Source organism: Manis javanica, chromosome 6 (genome assembly GCF_040802235.1).
Source record: "Manis javanica isolate MJ-LG chromosome 6, MJ_LKY, whole genome shotgun sequence".
In the NCBI taxonomy this organism is placed as follows: Eukaryota; Metazoa; Chordata; class Mammalia; order Pholidota; family Manidae; genus Manis; species Manis javanica.
The window spans coordinates 108,425,353-108,432,359 of NC_133161.1; positions in this window are offsets into that span (position 1 = coordinate 108,425,353).

The following is a 7,007-nucleotide window of genomic DNA, read 5'->3' on the forward strand; positions in this document are numbered from 1 at the left end:
CCCTGCTGTCAGGTCATGTGTCTGAGCCTGGCTGCTGCTGGGTGTGCCCTCTGGACAACAGGCCTGTGACACCCGCACAGGACTCAAGGGTAGACGGGCGGAGGCTGCCTAGCAAAGCCCTGAAGGCCCAGACAGTCCAAGAAGGAATCTGACATGTGTGCAACTGCCTGCCTGCCACCTACCCACTGCTGACTCTGGGGAGGATGGGATGCAGCTGGGGTCTTGGGGAAGGCACCCCCCCTGCAGATGGCTGTGAGCTGTCCAGTCATGACCTTCCAGGGATGGGTCAGGACCTTGTGACCTTGGCAGAGCACCCTGGGCTCAGGAGGCTGCAGAGCTGCAGCTGGAAAGGCAGGAGTCCGAGCCTACCTCCCAGTGGCAGGGGTTGGGGTGGTACAGGAGGTGCAGAGGTGCAGAGGTGGGAGGCTGCGTTCTGCCCCAGGGGGTCCTATGTGTCCTTAACATACACAGCCTTGCATCTTGGGAGCTCAGAGCTGCTTTTCACCTCTGGTGACACTGGCCGGCACACCAGGGCTCCCAGGAGAACGTGCTCCAGTGCAACCCACAGGGCCACCTGGCATGGGTCCTGCCCCCACCCCCTATGGCAACCGTGGGAACCATGGCAGACACCCAGGTGCTGGCACGTCTGCCCTCAAGTGAGAGCAGCCAGAAGGCCATGGGGAGCCCCCAGAGTCCCTACCCCTACCTGGGAGGGGCCCGTGGGGTGTCCCTGGACAGCCTCCATGGGGGGTCCTTCTTCATCCAGATGGCTAGGCCCCTTAGAGCCCCGATAACCCCTCCTCCCTCCCCTCCCTCTGCCCTGGCTGGCCCACCGTTGCCCTGTGGGAAGGTGCAGGCAGGCCTCTAGCATGGCAGTTCCCACAAGGCATCTGTGGGTCCTCCAGGGATGCTGTTAACCCGCCACCCCTGCTGTCTCCATACCTGGAGAGGTTGGTACACCTGCAGAGGCCTCCTTACCCAACTGGAGGCCCCAAGAGATGGGGGGTATGTGTGTGCAGAAGGCTGGCCTGCTCCCACCTCAGTTTTTTCAGCTATATAATGACCAGTCTTTTGTGGGAAGGGCCCACATACAGAGAAGCACCGCTTGCCGACCCCTAGCCTCTCAGAACCAGACCTCCTGCCCACCTGAATGGACTTGCACGCCCATTCACGTGTCAGTGGGTCTCGTGGACCTTCATACCCCTCCCTCTGCTGGACCTTCAGGACAGCCACCTGAGATCCCAAGAAATGTCCCTCCCATCCTCAGGGGTGCCTACCCCTGGAAAGCTATGCCTGGGCCTGGTCCCCTCTACTCCCTCCCTTCTTCCCCCACTTCTAGGTAGGAAGGCAACCTGGTGGCAGGGGGCCAGACCCTTTAAATCCTGTGGTTAGATGTGGAGGCCATGCACAGCACAGCTCAGGAGTAATAAGCATGTCACACCATCAGTCATCACAGCTCCAGAGCTTCATTTTCCCAAAGGGAGACCACACCCACTAAAAAGAGTGATTCATGGCTCCTCTGATGAGATTTAGGGTGGTCCCGGTCCCTGGGCTCTCCTGGCAGTGCTGGGCAGAGTCCAGGCCACTGTGGCTATAGCTGTCGGGCAGAGCCCACTACCTTGGTCCTTAACCTCTACTGCCCCACCGCGCCCTGCTTCTCTCTGGGCTGTGAGGAGGGGGTGCCCTTGTGATTCCCCCTCCCCGTCTCCCACTCATGGCAGCCAGCCTGCCGTGGAGCTGAGGACCCAGGGGGCCTCTAGCAGGGCCAGGCAGCCAGTAATGGGGACAGCTCTCAGGGTCCAAGTCCAGGGACGGGTGAGCGGCCAGAGGGAAGGTCTGTGGTGGTGGAGGGCTAGGGTGGCTCTGTGCCTGGTGGAAGGTGGGGCAGGGGCCTCCCAGGGCCAGAGGGAGGGGCTGGCCAGAGGTGGGGCAGGAAGTGCCCCCTCCCCATTCCAGGACACGTGCCAGGGGAAGGAGCTGATGGTTGGGTGGCCACCCAACATGGAAGGGCCGCAGGAGGAGGGGTGCAGGTCTGAATGGCAGGCTGATGCCTCGGCTCTTGCACCTGAGCAGGTGTCCCCTCCCATAAGGGATGTGAGGACCCTGCATAAGGGATGGTGCTGGGAGATCCCAGTGGGCCCCACGTCCCAGGGTCCCCAAGAAAGGGCAGGTGGGTCAGGGTCAGAGGAGCAGGTGGCCACAGAGCAGAGGTTGAAGGTGGAGGTGGGCAGCTCCAAAAGTGGGAAGGGCAGAGAGGAATTTTCCTCTTGGTTCTGACCTCTGATTTCTGGGGCCAGGGGTCATAAGTTGGTAATGTTTTAAGCCACCAAGACTGCAGTGTTGGTTACAGCAGTCAGAGAGACTTCTCTGGGTGGGGCTGTGGCCCCGGGGCACAGGCAGGCTGGGTAGTGCCAGCAGCCTTGATGGGATCACTCCTGCCTGGACTGAGTCTGGCCCAGTCTCAAGCCAGGAGGCCTGGGGTCCAGACCTTGGGCCGCCCTGCCCCACCCTCACTGCATGGCAGTGGGCATGCCCGCTGCTGTCCCAGCTGCCTCTGAGCTCAGCTGGGAGAATCCCACATTTGACATTCCGTCAGATCCTAGTAGAAAAGCCATACTGTGCTCCACTGGGTTCTGAAGGGCCCCAGGAACTCAAGAATTGACTTGATGGAAGTGTGGCAGGCCCCCTGGGGCGGGAGGGATGGGGCATCTTTGGGGACTGTAGTCACATGGACCCCTGAGCAGGAGGGTGGGGTGCCCACTTGCTGACCCCCTGAGCAGGAACCCCCAGTGTCCACACCGGCCAGCCTGGAAGGCACAGAGCAGGGGAAGGGTGGGGAGAGATGTGGGGCACCCACAGTTAGCCCAGGGGCTGTCCTCCCCACTGGGACAGACAACCCCGGACACATTTCTGGGAATAACCTGACTTCTCACTAAGCTAATTACAGACTCGAGGGAAGCTGTGAAGTGCTGTGTGTGCCCCTCGCCAGGCTGTGCCAGTGGCTGCTGCGCATGAAATCAGGTGAACATCGGCATGGCCCATGGCCCGCTCTGAGCCCACTGGTCCGGGGCCCCAAGCCTGCGAGCAGCATGTGGTCTAATGACGTGTGATCCCATGTACCTGCCGTCATGGGCTCTTTGTGGGCTTGCTGCCTTCACCTGCTGCCACAGCCCTGCACCACACCATGCTGTTGAGGGAGTGGGTGTAAACAGAAGTACGTGTCTCAGAGGCCGGTTCTCCCCTCAGTGTGCTTCCGCACCAACAGTGGTAGTGTTTGTTAACAAGAGTCCCCTGGACACCCAAAGACGGGGGTCAGTTCCTGCGTTGAGCTGCTGCAGACACTCACGTGCAGGTTTCTACTGTGAGCACCTTTTCGTGTCTTCAGGGAAAATGGCTGAGCGTGCAATTGTTGGGTCACATGTTAAGAGCATGTGTGACTTTGTAAGAAACTGTCACACTGGTGTCCAGAATGGCTGTACCTTTCACATCCCACCAGCTTCTCTGTGTACCCCCATGTCTGGTGCTGTGACAGACGGAAGAGCAAACCCCGCAGTCCCTGTCCCCAGCCTCCAGACCTGTGAATAGGCCATGCAAAGGGGCAGGGACACAGACAAGAGTGACAGGATTAATTATTGGCCCTAAAATCAGTGTTCTGGGTTACCTGGGGGGACCTGATGGTGATCACAAAGGCCCTTCCAATGTGACAGAGTCAGTGTCCAAGTGGTGCTGGGAGCCTGGCACCTCTGAAGTGGGGAGGTGGGAGGGTGAGGAAGACGTTCTACACAGAGCTGCTGGAGGCCATCCCTGTGACCTGTGGGTGCCTGCTGGTTTCACCCGTGGGCAGTTCACTTCCCCTGGGTCTGACCCCGGAAACAGCTGTACACGTGTATCTTCTTGGGTGGTCAAGTCTCTAGGTCCCAGTGCCAAGGTGGGGCCTTTCCACAGCACGAGCAGGGTGGCCAAAGATTCTTCTTGGTTCTGACACTGCCTGCCTAGGGGAACTGTCAGACACCATAGGTGAGGGCTCAGTCCTGCCAGACTGCCCATCGCTGTGCCAGATACCCAGGTTGCACCTGCACCTCCCTCTGAATAATGCCGGCAGGGTGGAGGTTCCCCGACCCTCCCCTGCCCTGGGTTCCATTGATCTGCTAGAGTGGCTCACGGGATCCAGGGAAGCACTCCCGTTACCAGCTTACTAAGGATGCAGGTCAGCAGCCAGAGGATCCACAGCACGAGGGTGTTTACCATCATGTAATGTCCATCTCTGTCGCAAACTACGTTCTTGCTCTGAAACCTATATTAACTTAATATAGCCACTCCATAAATAGTAGATAATTTAAAATTTTATTTTTTGATAATGTTTACATGATAAATCTTTTCCCACCCTTTTACCTTCAGTCTCCTTTGAGGTGAGTTCCTAATAGACAATACAGCTGGGGCGTGCTTTTCCTCCCTTCTTTTAATTGGTGCACTTAGACTGTATATATTTAAAGTAATTATTGTTGTTAGTCTGCCATTTTCTTATTTGCTTTGTTTCTTTCCTTTACTTCTTATTCCTGTTTATTTTTCCTTCTCTTCCTGTGGATCTCTTGAACCTTTTTCACAATTCCACATTATTTGTAATGTTTTTTAGCGAATTCCCTTGTATAGTTTTTTTAGTGGTTAGGTATTTCCATATATATTTATATATATCTGTGTGTGTGTGTGTGTGTGTATGTATATATATGTATAAAGCATGTCACAGTCTACTGGTGTTCACATCTTGTCATTCTGAGTGTAGAGACCTTACTTCCACTAATGTCCCTGTACCCTCCCAAATTTTAAAATATCATTGTCTTTTAGTATTTCCTCCACATTGAAGAACCACATCAAACCATGTCAGAATTTTTGCTCTAGCCATAAAATATGATTAAAGAAACTTATGAAGAGTGGTGCACATGGTGTATGTGGGTCACGGGGAAGACAGTGTAGCTCAGAGAAGACAAATAGGGACTCTGTGGCATCTTACTACACTGGTGGACAGTGACTGCAATGGGGTATGGGGGGGCACTCAATAAGGGTGAATGTAATAACCACATTGTTTTTCGTGTGAAACCTTCATTACAGTGTATATCAACGATACCTTAATAAATAAAAAAGAGAGACTCATGAAGTGAAGTCTGTTATGCTGCCTTTGTTTTACCCTTTCCATTGTTCTTTCCTCGATGAAGGTTCTGCTCTTCTTTCGGAGAGTCTCCCTTAGCCATTCTTTAAAAATTGGTCTGATAGCACCAAGTTCTGTTAGTGGTCTTCATCTGGGAAATCCCTTATTTCTCCTGCATTCCTGAAGGATGATGTCACTGGGTGTCGGGTTTGCAATTGACCTTTCTTTGCTTTCAGCACTTGAAAGGTACCTTGCCCCTCACTTCTGACCACTGTGGTTTGTCATTCGAATGGCATTCCTTTATGAGTAATGTATCATTTCTATCTGACTATTTTTCATATTTTTTTTCTTCTTTATCTTTAGTTTTCAGAAGTTTAATCATGATGTGTCTTGGTGTGAATCCAGGTTTTTCCTGTTGGGGTTTGCTCAGCTTCTTAAATCTGTAGGTTTATGTATTTCGTTAAAGTTGGGATGTTATTGTTACTGTTACTGTTCCCTAGATCTCTGAGGTTCTGTTAACTTTTCTCTCTTACTCAAAATGAATAAACTTTATTGATTTGTCTTCAAGTTCACTGATTCTGTCTTCTATCATCGCCATTCTACTACTGAGTCCATCCAGCAAGGGTTTTAATTTGGTTAGTGTACTTTTCAGTTGTATAATTTTTACTTTATAGAATATATTTTTAATATAAAAAAAAACATACTTCTTTGCTCAGAATTCCCATTTTTTCATTTGTTTCAAGAGAATTTGTAACAGCTTGGTGAAGCATTTTCATGCTTTGAAACCCTAGTCTGATAATCCCAACCTCTGGTGTGTCTTGGCACTGGCATCAGTTGATTGTCTTTTCTTGTTCTAGTTGTGGTTTTCCTACTTCTGGTTTGGTGAAGAATTTTTTTTTTGTATCCTGGCTGTTATGTTAGAACAGTCTCAGTCCCATTTAAGTCTTCTGTTTTAGCAGGCAGCCCTCCTTTTTAAGTAAACATATGGGTTCTGGCCTCTTTTTGTGGCAGGGAGACCCTGGGGCCCCGTGATGCCACCTCCCTAGTGTCTGGAGAGCAGAGCACCTGCTCCATGGGCCTTCCCTCTCCTGTCCTGTTGGCTGTTTGGGCAACACCTACTGCTGGTTCAGGCTGAGGCCTCTGTGCCCAGCCCAGGGCACACAGGAATAAGGGGAACCCAGGGATGCACAGCATGGTATCCTTGAGTCCTAGACCCTTAGAGATGCCATCTGCCTTCTCTTCCAGTGTTCAGGGATCTTTCATGGGCGTCTGTTGGATTATGTCCAGTAAGGAGAAGCTGGAAAGTGAGTCTGCGCCATCCTGTTCTGGAGCTGGAAGCCCAGATTTGGAAGGTTTTCCCATTACAGTTTTTTCTATAGAACCAGGAGCACTGAGGGACCCTAGATGATGGCAGATGGCAGCCATATGAACTGCACTGGCACTTTAGCTGTGGAACGTTCTGGTCATTGTAGGGGTAGCAAGAGGACAGGCAGTGGTGTGAGGAAGTGGTCCAGAGCCCCCTGTGCACCACCCGGAGGAGGCCTCTGGCCCTGTAGAGCCCTCCATTGGATGGGGCTCTGCGAAATGCAGAGGCTCTGGGCTGTGGGGACAGGTGGGGAGCAGGCCCAGAGCCTCTGCGTCTGGCACCATCCCAGGCATCCTCATGGGCCTGGCGGTTGACTCTGGAGCCTCTCAGGTTTCCCCTCCCCCAGGGCTTGGAGAAAAAGGGGAGGCAGAGACAGGCACGGGGCCAAGAGGAGCGTCTGGCGGGGGCTGGATCTCCAGGTGGTGCTGTGGGGGCCCAATTCTCTCAGCCATTCCAGTCCCAGGATAAAAATACCGGTTTGCAAAATCAGCTGCTAAT